Here is a 14719-nt window from a genome sequence, read left to right as displayed (position 1 = left end):
AGATGAATTCATTATATTATGACATTGCTGGAAGACAGAGCTTACTTGGAGTACTGTGATTTGAATATATAATGTTTCCCCATAGACTCAGGTGTTTAGAATACTTCATCCCAAGTTGATGGCACTGTTTGGGAAGGTGGTAAAACCTTTGGGAGACTAAGGCATCAGAGAGGAAGTAAATCACTGGGTGTGGGCCTTGAAAAATTTTTAAATATTTATTTATTTATTTGCAAGCAGAGATAAAAGAGAGAGAATGGGCATACCAGAGCCTCTAGCCATTACAAACGAACTCCAGATACATGTGCCACTTTGTACATCTGGCTTTACATGGGTACTGGGGAATCGAACTTAGGTCGTGCGGCTCTGGAGACAAGTGCCTTAACTGCTGAAACATCTCTCCAGCCCTTGAAATTTTAATTTATTTATTTTTGAGGTAGGGTCTTGTTCTAGCCCAGGCTAACCTGGAATTCACTATGTAGTCTCAGACTGGCCTCAAATTCACAGCAATCCTCTACCTCTGCCTTCTGAGTGATGGGATTTAAAGGTGTGTGCCACTAAATCCAGCTTGAGATTTTATAACTTGACCCCACCTCGTTGTTCTCTGCTTCCTGACTGAGAATGTAATGCAACCAGCTGACTCACGTTCGTGCAAAACTGTGAGCCAAAATCAGCCCTACTTCCCTTAAGTTGCTTCTTGCCAGGTATTTGGTCACAGCAATGACAAAATAACAGAGAAGAAGGAGGTTTCTAGGGAAGATAGATCTTGTCCCCTAATCCCTTCCTAAACACAACCACGATATTTGGCTTTATCATAGCCCAGAAATGATGGAGCCAGCCTACTATGAACCAAAATCTTTGAAACTGGGACAAATTAAATTTTCCTTCCTTTTAAGTTCATTATGTCAGGTATTTTGTCACACTGAGGAAAAGTGTAACAATAGATTATTAAGCATCTTGCAGGTCACAGAATATCTCAGTTGGGAGAACAGGCTTCTCAGCTACTCTCAGGTTCATGTACCAGCCCTGCTGCAGCGGCTGGGTACGTAGCTCTAAACTCTGGTGATTCACCTGGAAAACGGGCAGGGAAACGAGGATTCCCCTTGAGATATGGTGAGGGTTCCAAGTTTGTGCTCAAATGTAAAATACCCAACAAATCATTTCACACTGTGCCTAACCCAAGTAGTTAAGTGTTACAAAAGTGGGATTAAATAAATGTGGATAGGAGTGAATGCCTGTGCACACACTACTGGGCTATTTCCAAAGAGTACAGAGTTCTCAGTTTACAATTTGATCTATGAGAAAGGACAGAGAAAAATGTTCACAGTACTAGAAAAAAATATTTCTAGGAAAGAGAAGTTCACTATTTAATTCATCTGACAACAAAACCCCTTCAGCTGACAGTGCAGTGACATTTAAACATGACTCACAAAGCAGCTCCTTATAATGCAAACTAAGCACAGAACAAAGTCACAATCACCTCTCTAAAATCACTGTTTTGCAGTAAATCCAGGAGCAGAATACTAAGAGCTACGTAAAACCTCAGATTTAAAAGCCAGACTCCACAGTGCCTTGTACTTTCATACCAGCACTGGTAAGGCTGAGGCAGGAGGTCAGTCTGTGCTACATAGTGAGTTTCAGGCTAGGGAAGCTACGAAGTGGTCCTGCGTCAAAAAGCCACACATGCTGGGAGTGGTGGCGCACGCCTTTAATCCCAGCACTCAGGAGGCAGAGGTAGGAGGATTGCCCTGAGTTCAAGGCCACCCTGAGACTACACAGTGAATTCCAGGTCAGCCTGAGCTAGAGTAAGACCCTACCTCAAAAAACAAAAACAGGGCTGGAGAGGTGGCTTAGAGGTTAAGCGCTTGCCTATGAAGCCTAAGGACCCCAGTTGGAGACTCGATTCCCCAGGGCCCATGTTAGCCAGATGCACAAGGGCGCACATGCATCTGGAGTTCATTTGCAGTGGCTGGTGGCCCTGGCGTGTCCGTTCTCTCTCTCTCTGCTTCGTTCTGTCTGTTGTTCTCAAATAAGTAAATAAAAATAAAATAAAAAACTCCCCACAAATAACTACTTTAGTTTTGTCCAATGAAGCTAGGTCATGACTTCACAGCAATATCACAATGCTAAAAGGGGGGATGGGTAAATCACTGATCTGTTGAAGGATTTCAATCAAGATTAAATAAACCAGGTGTCTTGGTGCATGCTTTTAATGCACTCAGGAGGCAGAGGTAGGAGGATTGCTGTGAGTTCAAGGTCACCCTGAGACCACATAGTAAATTCCAGGTCAGCCTAAACTAGAGACCCTACCTCGAAACTCCCTCCCCTACCCCCCCAAAAGCCCTCATCAGCTGTATAGTATTTTTATTTTTTGGAGATAGAGGAGTCTCATGGAGCCCAAGCTGACAAACTATGTAGCAGAAGATGACCTTCAACTACTGATCTTCCTGTCTCTACCTACCAAGTGCAAGGCTTAAAGGTGTGTACCCTATTTGGGTCTATTTATTTGTGGTAATGGAAAGTTAAGACCTCTTGTATGCTAGGCAAATGCTTAACCACTGAGCAATATCCCTAGCTCTCTTTTTACTTTTTCAGACAGAGTCTCACTACTAAATTGCCCAGGCTGGCCTTGAACTCAGTCTATAGTCCAGGGTGACCTTAACTTTACAATTCTTCCTATTTTAGCAGCTGAGATTACAGGCTTGGACCATCATGCCCAATTCCAATTATTTCGTTTAAAATTTAAAGGTTTTTATTTTTTTGGTTCATTTTTATTTATTTATTTGAGAGAGACACACAGAGAAAGAGGGGGAGAGAGAATGGGTGTGCCAGGGCTTCCAGCCACTGTAAACGAACTCGACACGTGCGCCCCCTTGTGCATCTGGCTAACGTGGGTCCTGGAGAATAGCCTTGAACCAGGGTCCTTACTTAACCGCTAAGCCATCTCTCCAGCCCCTCGTTTAAAATTTAAATTATACGTGGTAAGTTGTAAGGTATGTGAGGTATAGCAATGAAGCTTGTTCGTTTTATTATTCTATTGTTAAACGTAGCCCAGACTGGCCTAGAATTGCTACATAATTGAGGATATCTTCAGCTTCTGAACCTCCTGTCTCCGCCACTCAAGTACTGGGAGTAAAGGTGAGAGGCACCACGCCAGGTTTCAAGTGCTCTAGATCAAATATACAATCTAGCACACACTAAATGCTATCAACCAAGACATACCCCCAGACCTATTTTTATTTTGTTAATATACCCTCAAGAGTGTATAGCTCAGCACTTGGAAGATAATGATGAGGATCACCGTGAATTCAAGGCCAGCCTGAGACTACAAAGTGAGTTCCTGGTCAGCCTGGGTTAGAGAAACCCTACCTCAAAAATCCATAAAAAATAGGGCTGAGGAAATGGCTTAGAGGTTAAGGCATTTGCCTATGAAGCCAAAGGTCCTCATTTTGATTCCCCAGGACCCATGTAAGCCAGATGAACATCGGGGTGCATGTGTCTGGAGTCCGCTCGCATTGGCTGGAGGCCCTGTTGTGCCCATTCTGCTTTTCTCTCTGCCACTTCCTGTCTCTCAAATAAATTTAAAAATTGTTTTAATCCATAAAAATAAACTGCATAGCCCAGGTTGCCCTTGAACTCAGGGCAATCCTCCTGCCTCATCCTCTTGTGTCCTACAATTACAGGCTGCGCTAATTATAACTAGCTCAAGCTGTTACATTGTTTCTGTTAAGCTACTACCTTGGAAATAAAAAAAAAAAAAAAAGCCCAATCTGGTGGCATTCAGGATGCAGCGGTGGGAGGATTGCTGCACAAGGTGTCACAGGGAGTTCTGTAGTTTGTTTGCAATGGCTGGTGTGCCCACTCTCCCTCTTACTCTATCTGCCTCTCTCTCAAATTGAAAAAAAAACCAAAAAATTCTTTTCTTTTTTTTTTTTTTTCCGAGGTAAGGTCTCACTCTAGCCCAGGCTGACCTGGAATTCACTATGTAGTCTCAGGGTGGCCTCGAACTCACAGCGATCCTACCTGTGCCTCCTGATGGCTAGGATTAAAGGCGTGCGCCACCACGCCCGGCAAAAAGATTTTTTTAACGTTTTAAGAAATGAGAAATATTTGTAGAGTTGGTTAATTTTTTTTTTTTTTTTGGCTTGGCTTTTCGAGATAGGGTCTCACTCTAGCCCAGGCTGCCCTGGAATTCATTCTTTATTCTCAGACTGGTCCCGAACTCACGGCAATCCTCTTACCTCTGCCTCCCAATTGTTGGAATTAAAGGCGGGTACCACCACACCTGGCTTCATGAAATAATTTCTAAATAATAAAAATATGCCCAGAAAAAAATCTGTTTAATTTTTAACTGATGAAATTTTAAAATATCTGTATTTCAGAGAGAAAGAGAATGGGTAAGCCCGGAGTGGTGGTGCACGCCTTTAATCTCAGCAGAGGTAGGAGGATCGCTCAGTTGGAGCCCACCATGAGACTACATAGTGAATTCCAGGTCAGCCTGAGCAACACTGAGACCCCACCTTGGAGAGGAAAAAAAAAAAAAAAGAGAAAGAATGGGCACGACAGGGTTTCAGCCACCGTACAGGCACACCAAAAGCAAGCGCCATCATATGCATCTGGCTTACGTGGGTACTGGAGAAATTGAACCAGGGTCCTCTGCCTTTGCAGTAACCGCTAAGTCATCTCTCCAGCCCAAACTTATGCATCTTGTTGATGCCTTGGGGTGAGCTCAATACATACAATTTTCTTGCTTCTCAATGAACTTAAAACTATGTACTCAGCAACAAAAAAGTTTAATTATAACGTAGGCTTTCGTTGACTACAGCAGAGCACACGTACTGTCTCATCAGATTAAGGGCAAAACGGAGTACAAGCTGGAATCTCCAATTTCTCCCCACATCCCCAGTCAACGCCAGCTGCTGGAGACGCTTCCAAAATTAGAACCTGGTTTCAAACAAATAATCGCTTGGCAATATTTTCCCCCTCATTTCTTAAAACTTCATATAAGGGAGAAAATGTTCAAAAGGCAAGAAGGAATAAAAAGTTTCACGTCTCACCATAAAACATTACAAAGGAATATATATAAATATGGTTTGTTTTTTTTTTTGCTTGTCTGTTCACTCTTTGGCCAAAAAAGAGGGAACGATAAAATTGCTATTTTCAAGTATTGGATGTCAGGCCACAGAAATCTTTAGAAAAGAAAAAATTTGTTAAATTTTAGAACAAGGAAGAAATCTGTCCGCGATCCGAGTGGGCAGCGGCTCAGGGTATCCTATGCGGACGGGTGCCCGGCGGCCCCCCGCTGCGGCCTGCTGCAACTGAGGCCCGGCGGCGGCGCCGCCCGGGGAGCCTCGCCTCGGCGCGCCTGGGGGACGCGCTCCGCTCCGCGCGAAGGTCGGGCCGAGCGACGCGGCCGGGCTCCCGGGGGCTCCACCCTCCCTGCTCTCCCTCCCCTCGGCGGTCCCCAGAGGGGAACGGGCGGGGCGCGGCGCGCAGACACGGGGCGGGGGGGGGGGGTTGGCGTCCTCAGCGAGAAAAGCTCCGCCGCCCCAGAGTGGCGGCCTCGGGTTATTAATAAACTCCGCTTCTGCCCAGGCTCCAGCACGAAGGCGTCGTAAGATCGGCAAGGCCTGGAGGCCCAGACGGAGCCGCTGGAGGCCGAGTCCAGGCCCAAGTGGGCCCGCGCCGTCGCGCTGAGGGCGGCGGCCGGGCGGAGAATAATGCACACTGGGTAAAAACACATTTATATACGAACCTCCGAGAAAATTTTCCAACAATTCCTTCGTCCGACCACCATGCACCAGGACAGGAAACAGCCGCCCGGCCCCCGGGCCCCGCAATCCGCATAGCGAGTCTGAAGCCCACCCCTCAGCCTCCATTGGGCTGTCATTACGTCACTCACCCGACGATTCTGGCTCGTCATTGGTCTGGGTTTAGCTGACGCGGAAAGAGAACGGACGCTGGCCACGCCTCCCCGCCATACGTCATCCGAGCAGCCCGCTTCTGAGTGGCTCGCGCGATGAGCACCATCAAGACTCCCGTGTCTGAGTGGTTGACAGAACCGCTCATCCCGTCCCGACTCCACCCGACGGACAAGAGGATTATGCCGATTCTGGGGCCCCAGCGGGAGGCGCCATTTTGTGGCGAGGGAGGGAGGCTGGTCTTGCTGATTACCCCGGGGAGGGAAATGGAGTGATGGGCGCCATTTTCCCTACAGAGGCGACGAGGCGGCGGCGGATCCCGTCCCGGTGGACTTGGCCGCTGCGCGTTCTGGACAGCGGAGGGACCCTGTCTGGACGTTGCAGACTATTGTCCCATTGGGCCGGTAGATGACGGGGAGGAACCGGACGGGCTCGGGCGCCCTGCCCGCTCCCTGGGGGCTCTAGGGCCCGGCGGAGGCCTTTGCTCTTCGATGGGGTCTCCCTCTGCCCACCGGGAGCCGGCGGTGGCCTTCCAAGCCTGGCCGGCCTTCTGCAGCCGCCGGGCATCACCGAGCCACCGGTGAGAGCGGAGCTCGGGCCTGGGCCGCGAGACGCTGCGGACGGATGCCTTTCCTTGCATTCCTGAACTTTCGGCCTCTTTAAAAAGTTTGAAGTCGCCGGGCGTGGTGGCGCACGCCTTTAATCCCAGCACTCGGGAGGCAGAGGTAGGAGGATCGCCGTGAGTTCGAGGCCACCCTGAGACTACATAGTGAACCCCAGGTTAGCCTTGAAAAAGAAAAACAAGAAAAAAAAAGTCCTAAAAGGGGCATCGCGAGGGGCTTGTTAACCCGCTGTGGCCTGTTGTTGGGACTGATTCTCGGGGCTTCCAGTCCTCCAGTAAACCGTTGCGACCGAGGAAATCCAAGTTTGCTTTGTCAGCCAGGCCGAGCCCAGGGGCGAAGTGTGCAGTGTGGGTAGTTAGGCAGGGTGTGCCCGCTGTCCTTCCGGCAGGGTGGGCACGCTGGCCCGCTGCGGCGGACTTTGAGCCTTACCTACAAAAACGAAGAGGAGGGGCAGTGTTTGACTTAGCTTCTTGCGTTTCAGGTGATAATGAGTTCACAGAGGGGTAAGTCAAAACATGTTAAAGATGGACAGCCCACTCAAGATAGTGAAAATATTCTGGCCAGCTTTTTTTTTTTTTTTGGAAGTTGGAACTTGCAATACGACCCAGGCTGGCCTCAAATTTATTATATCGAATCCTCTTACCTCAGCCTCCAGGCTACTGGAATTACAAATTTGTGCCACTACACATGCGTTCCTTTTTTTTTTTTTTTCTTCCCCCTTTTCGTTTAGATTTACTTTAACCGAAAGCATTTTTTTTTTTTCCTTTTTTCTTTCTCTGAGGTAGGGTTTCGATCTAGCCCAGGCTGACTTGGAATTCACTATGTAGTCTCAGGGTGGCCTCGAACTCACGGTGATCCTCTGACCTCTGCCTCCCCACACCCCTCCAGTGCTGGGATTAAAGGAGTGCGCCACCACCCCTGGCAATTCAAAGGCATATTTTCATAATTGATCCCTTGAGTTTCCTTTTAAGTGGGGGGAGGAGGGGCAGTCTCAAACTGCCCAGACTGGCCCCATGCTATATAGCTTAAGATCATGAACTGATCCTCTGGCTCCCCCTCGCCCAGATTGCTAGGATTAAAGGTGTGCCAGGCTATGAACACATGTTCCTTAGTAGTAGTTAAGTAGTTATGGACTGGGGTGAATTCCAGTGGTAGAATGCTTGCCTAGCATGAAGCCCTGAGGTGCAAGCCCCACTATTGCGCAAATAAGTATGGTTACATTTTAGGCTCAACAGTGTAACAGCAACCAGGTGTGGTGGTGCACGCCTTTAATCCCTGCACTCTAGAGGCAGAAGTAGGAGGATTGCTATGAGTTCAAGGCCACTATGAGACCACATAGTGAATTCCATATCAGCCTGGGCTAGAGTGAGACCCTATCTCCAAACAGCCTCCCACCCCCCAAAAAAACCAAACTACATGTTAGCATTGAATTGGGTGACTTGATATTGGAGGATTTTACCCCTTTGGTCTCAAGTAGGAAGCTGAGGTGAAAATAGGACTTTTTTTGGGGGGGGGCAATAATTGTTTAGGCAACCTTCTTTTCCTGTAGGCTGGTCATTAAAACACTGTAGTACAGATATTAAAACAACCCTGGGGCTGGAGAGATGGGTCAGTCTAACAACCTGGGTTCAATTCCCCAGCACACACATAAAGCCAGATGCATGGAGTGGCACAATAGTCTGGAGTATGTACAGTGGCTAGAGGCCCTGGGGTGCCGATTCTGTCTCTCCTCTGCTTGCGAATAAATAAAAATACTTTAAAAAAAAACAAGCATACTTTTAATCCCGTCACTTGGGAGGCCGAGGTAGGATCATCGCTGAGAATTTGGGGCCACCCTGAGACTACATAGTGAATTCCAGGTCAGCCTGGCCTAGAGTGAGACCCTACCTCCGAAAAAACAAGAAAACCAACATAACCTGGTAAATGTAAATTGCAGTTACGTGACTTTTACCTTCAGAATTACTTTTTTTTGGTAGTTTCGTTTGCAATGGCTAGAGGCCCTTGTGTGCCCTTCTCTCTCTCAATAAATAAATAAAAATTACGAAATATTTTTAAAAATTCATTATTACTGTTCAGGGCCATTTATAATCTTCATATTGTCTCTATATCATTTTGCTCTCCATTATAATTTTTATTCTACGCACATTAATGAAAATGCTTTTCTGTCAACTGGTGTTAATCCAGGCTCATCCAACTGACATTTCCCCAGTTTCCTAAATAAAAACCAATTTACTTCTATTCCTCCTCCAAAAACTGTTGCCATCTGTTTTCTAAAATATTATCTTCAGTATTAGCTTATATATTTATACAATAATGACCACTGGAGTAGTATGCTGTGACCAAACACATTGAGCCAAGGGGTCGTGTGTGTAGGTGTACTTGTGCACGTTGGTCCATGAGGAGACCCAGTGTCTTCAGGAACATCATTGACATTTTTTTACCCCTGAGTTAGGATCTGGCTCTAGTCCAGGGTCACCTGGAATTCACTACATAGTCTCAGGCTGCACTTAAAACTCACGGAGATCAAGTCGGGTGTGGTGGCTCAGGCCTTTAATCCCAATGAGACCTTTCCTTAAAACAAAGCAAACAAGTCCAGTGTGGTGGTGCAAGCCTTTAATCCCAGCACTTGGGAGGCAGAGGTAGGAGGATCACAGTGAGTTCGAGGCCACCCTGAGACTAGATAGTAAATTCCAGGTCAGTCTGGGCTAGAATATGACCCTACCTTGAAAAAAAACAAAAACAGACAGACAAACTCCCAGAGATCCTCTTACCTCTGCCTCCAGAGTGCTGGAGATTAAAAGCATGGGCCACCAGAGTGGCTTTCTTGAGAGCTTGCCTGGAGGTTTTGGCAGGGGAGCCTGGCTACCTGTGTATGCTTGACCCAAGATGGGTCCTCCTCTCTTTGGGGAAGGTCCCCCTCTTGGATGGAGTGCGCAACTTTGATGTGGATGCACAAGGAGCTGTAAGGGAGGAAGAGTACACCTGCCTAGCCTAGTGACAGATGTCACAGCCAGGTCACCCTCACATCTTTTTTTTTTTTTTTAAAGTAATGTCACACTCTAGACCCAAACTCAAAAATCCTACCTCTGCCTCCCCGTGCTAGGATTAAAAAAGAGTGCGCTACCCCGCCCCGGCCGGTCACTTTGAGTTTTTTTGTTTGTTTTTCGAGGTAGGGTCTCACTCTAGTCCAGGCTGACCTAGAATTCACTATGGAGTCTCAGGGTAGCCTCGAACTCACAGCGATCCTACCTCTGCTTCCCCAGTGCTGGGATTAAAGGCATGCACCACCACGCCCACCTGGGTTCACTTTTTTGGAGGCAGCCTTTCATTACCCTATAGCTCAAAAGTTTAGGCTAGACTGGCTGCCTAGCAAGCCCCAAGAATCTTACTATGTCCCCTTCCCTTCCCCAGCATTGAGATTACAAACATATGTCACCAACACCAGCATTTTTTTTTTTTTTTTTTTTTTGAGGTAAAGTTTCACTCTAGCCCAGGCTGATCTAGAATTCACTATGTAGTCTCAGGGTGGCCTCAAACTCACAGCGGTCCTCCTACCTCTGCCTCCCGAGTTCTGGGATTAAAGGTATGTGCCACCATATCCAACCCAACACAGTATTTTTGCCTGGATTCAGGATCTAACGAGGCCCTAATGCTTTCAAGGAAAGGATTTTACCCCCTGAACCATCACCCATTTTCTTCTCTTTGATAATATTTATGTTGTGTGTTGGAGGGGGGGTTGAGGCCTAGAGTGGGATTCTACCTACATGTTAACTGAATTTTGGTGTCTGACTTCTTTGCCACATTTGCAGTACTCACCCACATCTGTTACTGAGGATGGAACTCGGAGCCTTCAACATGCTAGACGATGATTCAGCCACGACCTAAATACCCTTTGTTTTGTTCTGAGACTAGTCTACCTACGTTGCCCAGACTGGTCTCAAATCTTGGGCTTCGGTTGGGGAAATGGTTCGTTGCTTAAAGACACTTGCTTGCAAAGCCTATAGGCTTGGTTTCAGTTCCCCAGTACCCATAGAAAGCCAGATGCACAAAGCGGCACATGCATCTGGAGTTGCTTTGCAGCAGCAAGAAGCCCTCACCCACCCACGCGCTCTCTCCCTACCACCTTCCCTCTCCCTTCTGCTTGCAAATATATTTTTTAAGTGCTTGCACTCAATGGATGTCAGTAGCTGGAAGTAAAGGTTCATGCCATCATGAGCAGTACTTCATTCCTTTATTGCCACATTTTGCAGTGTACTGATACACCACAGAAATTCACGTTCAGATTGTTTCAACTTTTTCACTATAAGGAATAAATCTTACTGCAAACAGTTTTTGTGGACATGCAGTTCATTTTTCTTTTGTGCCCATGTAATTGCTGGGTCATGTGACCATTTTCTACTTGAGAGGAACTGCCAGACTTTTTAATAGCTGAGCATAGAGATACTTAAGGGTTTATTTCTCAATATCCTTGTCCAATACCAGTAACTGTCCCTTATTTATTATTATAGGAAAAATAGGTGTGAAATGGTTTTATCACTGCATTTTCCTACTAGCTGATTTTGAACCTTCTTTTTGGTTTTTTGAGGTAGGGTCTCACTTTGGCCCAGGCTGACCTGGATTTCACTGTGTATTCTCAGGCTGGCCTTGAACTCACGATGATCCTCCAACCTCTGCCTCCTGAATGCTGGACTTAAAGGCGTGTGCCACCACGCCCAGCTTGATCCTATTTTATGTGTAAAGTTTTTGTGTGTATGGGCACATGTGCTACATCACATATGCGGAGGTCAAAGGCCAACTTTGGGGTGTCTATGTGCCACTTCTTAAAAACTTTTAAAAAATATTTTGAGAGAGAATAGGCATGCCAGGGCCTCTAGCCATTGCAAGTGAACTCCAGATGCATGTGCCCCCTTGTGCATCTGGCTTTCGTTAAGTCCTGGGAATTCAAACCAGGGTCGTTAGGCTTTGCAGACAAACACCTTAACCGCTCAGCCATTTCCCCAGCCCTCTGCATGCTGCTTTTAGACAGGATATATTGCTGCTACAAACTGCAACTGCAGACGAGCATCAGACTATCAGGAAGTTCAGACTCTCCTGCCTCCACCAACCGATTGTGTTGAGATCACAAATTCATGTACCACTTTGCATCTAGCTTTAAGTAGGTGCTAGGGAATTGAATCTGCTGGCAGGCTTTGTAAGGAAATGGGTTTAATGACTGCACCACTTCCCCAGTGCTTGAACATTGTATCTTTGGAGAAATGTGAACTAATTTTAATTGCTTGTGTGTGCACATGTACATGCACACATGTTGAGGATTAAAACTTTTTGGGGACAGTGTTCAAGCAAGATACGATCTCACTATAGCCCAGGCTGACCTGAAGTTCACATTGTAGTCTCAGAGTGGCCTTGAACCCATGGCGGTCCAGCTACCTCTGCCTCCCAAATGCTGGGATTAAGATTAGAATGTACTAATTACACCTGGAAATAGTAGACAAGAAAGGAGATTACCAAGGCCTCCTACTTGCAAACAAACTCCAGATGTATGTTGTTTTTTGTTTTTTTTTTTCCTCAAGGTAGGGTCTCACTCTAGCCCAGGCTGACCTGGACTTCACTATGGAGTCTCAGGGTGGCCTCCAACTCATAGCAATCCTACCTCTGCCTCCCGAGTGCTGGGATTAAAGGTGTGCGCCACCACGCCTGGCTCCAGATGTTATGTTTTTAATTGGTTTCACTAGCTGGGTGTGGTGGCGCACGCCTTTAATCCCAGCAGAGGTAGGAGGATCATTCGCTCAACTCAAGGCCAACCTGGGACTACAAAATGAGCTCCTAGTCAGCCTGGGCTAGAGTGAGACCCTGTCTTGAGAAACCAAAAATAAGGGTGGGGGGATGCTGGAGAGATGGCTTAGCAGTGGCCTGCAAAGCCAAAGGACCCAGGTTCAATTCCCCAGGACCCACGTTAGCCAGATGCACAAGGGGGCACAGGCATCTGGAGTTAGTTTGCAGTGGCTGGAGTCACTGGTGCACCCATTCTGTCAAGTAAATGTAATATTTTGGGGGGGCTGGAGAGATGGCTTAGCAGTTAAGGTGTTTGCCTGCAAAACCAAAGGACCCAGGTTTGATTCTCAAGTTCCCACATAAGCCAGATGCACAAAGGATATATGCGTCTGGAGTTTGTTTGCAGTCGCTACAGGCCCATTCTCTGTTTCTCTTCTCTCTCTCTCTGCTTGCAAATAAATAAAAATAAAAATTATTTTAAAAATTCTGGCTAGTCTGGTCCCCTTATATTCTCATACCAACTCTAGGATAAGTTTATCAGTTCCTGCCAAAAAAAAAAAAAATTCTTAAAGATTTTATATGGATTGCAGAGAATTTGTAGATTAAGTTGGGATACATTGCAGCACTGGGAAAGGACCTGATTGATTCTCAAAACTATCCTCTAAACCAAATCATTTTAAAACAGGCAAGGGCTAGAGAGATGGCTCCCTGTTAAAGGAGCTTGTTTTCAAAGCGTGCTGGTCTGGGGTTTGACTCCTCACTACCCATACAAAACTGCACACAGAAGAGTGCATGTGTCTGGAGTTCACTTACAGTAAGAGGCATGCATGCCTAGCACTAGCCTAGCATGCACAAAGCCTGTGTTCAATCCCCAGCTCTGCATCAACTGAATGTAATGACACATGGCTGCCATCCCAGCATTCAGGAGGTGGGCAGCAAGAAAAGTTGAAGGCCAGCTTCAGTTACACAACAGGTGTAATGCCAACTTGGGTTACATGAGGCCATTACAAAAAGAAACAAAGCAAAAAATGTCTAAGGAGTTCTTGATTTTTTCCAGGTAGGGTTTCATTCCAGCACAGGCTGACCTGGAATTCACTATGTACTCTCAAGGTGACCTCAAATTCATGGCTATCCTCCTACCTCCCAAGTGCTGGGATTAAAGGGGTGTGCCACCCCACCCAGCTATCGCCACCCTGGGCTAGAGTGAGACCCTACCTGGAAAAACAAAAAAAAAAAAGTGTGTATTTAGGGCTAGAGAGATGGCTTAGCAGATAAGGTGCTTGCGTGTGAAGTCAAAAGGACCCAGGTTTTTTTTTGTTTGTTTTTATTTTTCCAGGTAGGGTCTCACTCTAGCCCAGGCTGACCTGGAATTCACTATGGAGTCTCAGGGTGGTCTCGAACTCATGGGGATCCTCCTACCTCTGCCTCCTGACTGCTGGGATTAAAGGCCTGCACCATTGCACCTGGAAAAGGACCCAGGTTTGATTCAATAATTGAGTAAAAATAAAATTTAAAAAATTCTAAAAATATTTCTTGAGCGAGAATGGGCACACCAGGGCCCCCAGCCACTGCAAATGAACTCCAGATGCATGTGCCACCTTGAACACCTGGCTCACATGGGCTCTGGGAAGTCAAACGTGGGTCCTTAGACTTTGCAGGCAACTTAACCATTAAGCCATCTCTCCAGCCCTGAGGTAATAACTTAATTATAAGCCCTGATGTAAGGATAACTTCCCCTGCTACAGAAAGATTATATCCAAGAGCACCTTACATATCCACAGACACAGCTTTTTTTTGCCATAAGCCAAAATATGAAGTTATTACATGGGAAACCAACCTGAGTATATAAGAAACTGGAAAGGTCAGTGATATCACATGTGATCTGAGTTTTGGCATCCATACATTGCAGTATAATTTTTTTGGCCTGGCACGTACAGCAACCCTACCTTTGCCTCCTAAGTGCTGGGATTAAAGGGGTGTGCCACCACACCCAGTTTACCATATCAATTCTGAATGCCTTTTTCGTCAGGCCTGCTCCTGCGCAGTGTGTGGGGCTGAAGAATAGTATGCTCTTTAGCCACCTCTGTGCTTAACTATGGCTTCTCCCAGAGCTAATCAGAGTAGCCATTTTAAAACTGGGCAAGCCTTATGGGTGACATAAGGACTCCCAAGTTTTCCAAAAGTCCTGCATCATCACCTCAAAACTCAACATGAGCTGTAAGTATAACTGAATCATAAACTTAGACATATATTTGATGCATTAGAAACCATTTGAACACTAATTTAATTGTAAGCACTTAACTTCCAATTTAAGATCTGTAAATGGAGATTAACTATATAACACAAGAAAGAACACATGTTTACACATGCCAGTACATTTTCTTGAAAGAAACCTCAGCAAACGAG

General features: G+C 46.3%; 1 protein-coding gene across 2 annotated transcripts in view; it reads right to left on the bottom strand.

Moving 5' to 3' along the window:
* The window catches only part of Znf143 (zinc finger protein 143), a 55900-nt gene extending 50067 nt beyond the window's left edge, over positions 1-5833 (bottom strand). For both annotated transcript variants that reach the window (XM_004650874.2, XM_012950587.2), the window contains exon 1: positions 5753-5833. The gene's annotated coding sequence lies outside the window, so the exon portion shown is untranslated. The remainder of the gene's footprint in view (positions 1-5752) is intronic.
* Between the last annotated feature and the right edge of the window lie 8886 nt (positions 5834-14719).

Source organism: Jaculus jaculus, chromosome 3, assembly GCF_020740685.1.
Source record: "Jaculus jaculus isolate mJacJac1 chromosome 3, mJacJac1.mat.Y.cur, whole genome shotgun sequence".
In the NCBI taxonomy this organism is placed as follows: domain Eukaryota; kingdom Metazoa; phylum Chordata; class Mammalia; order Rodentia; family Dipodidae; genus Jaculus; species Jaculus jaculus.
The sequence above is the reverse complement of the archived record's forward strand: the minus strand, read 5'-3'. Positions and strand labels throughout refer to the sequence as shown.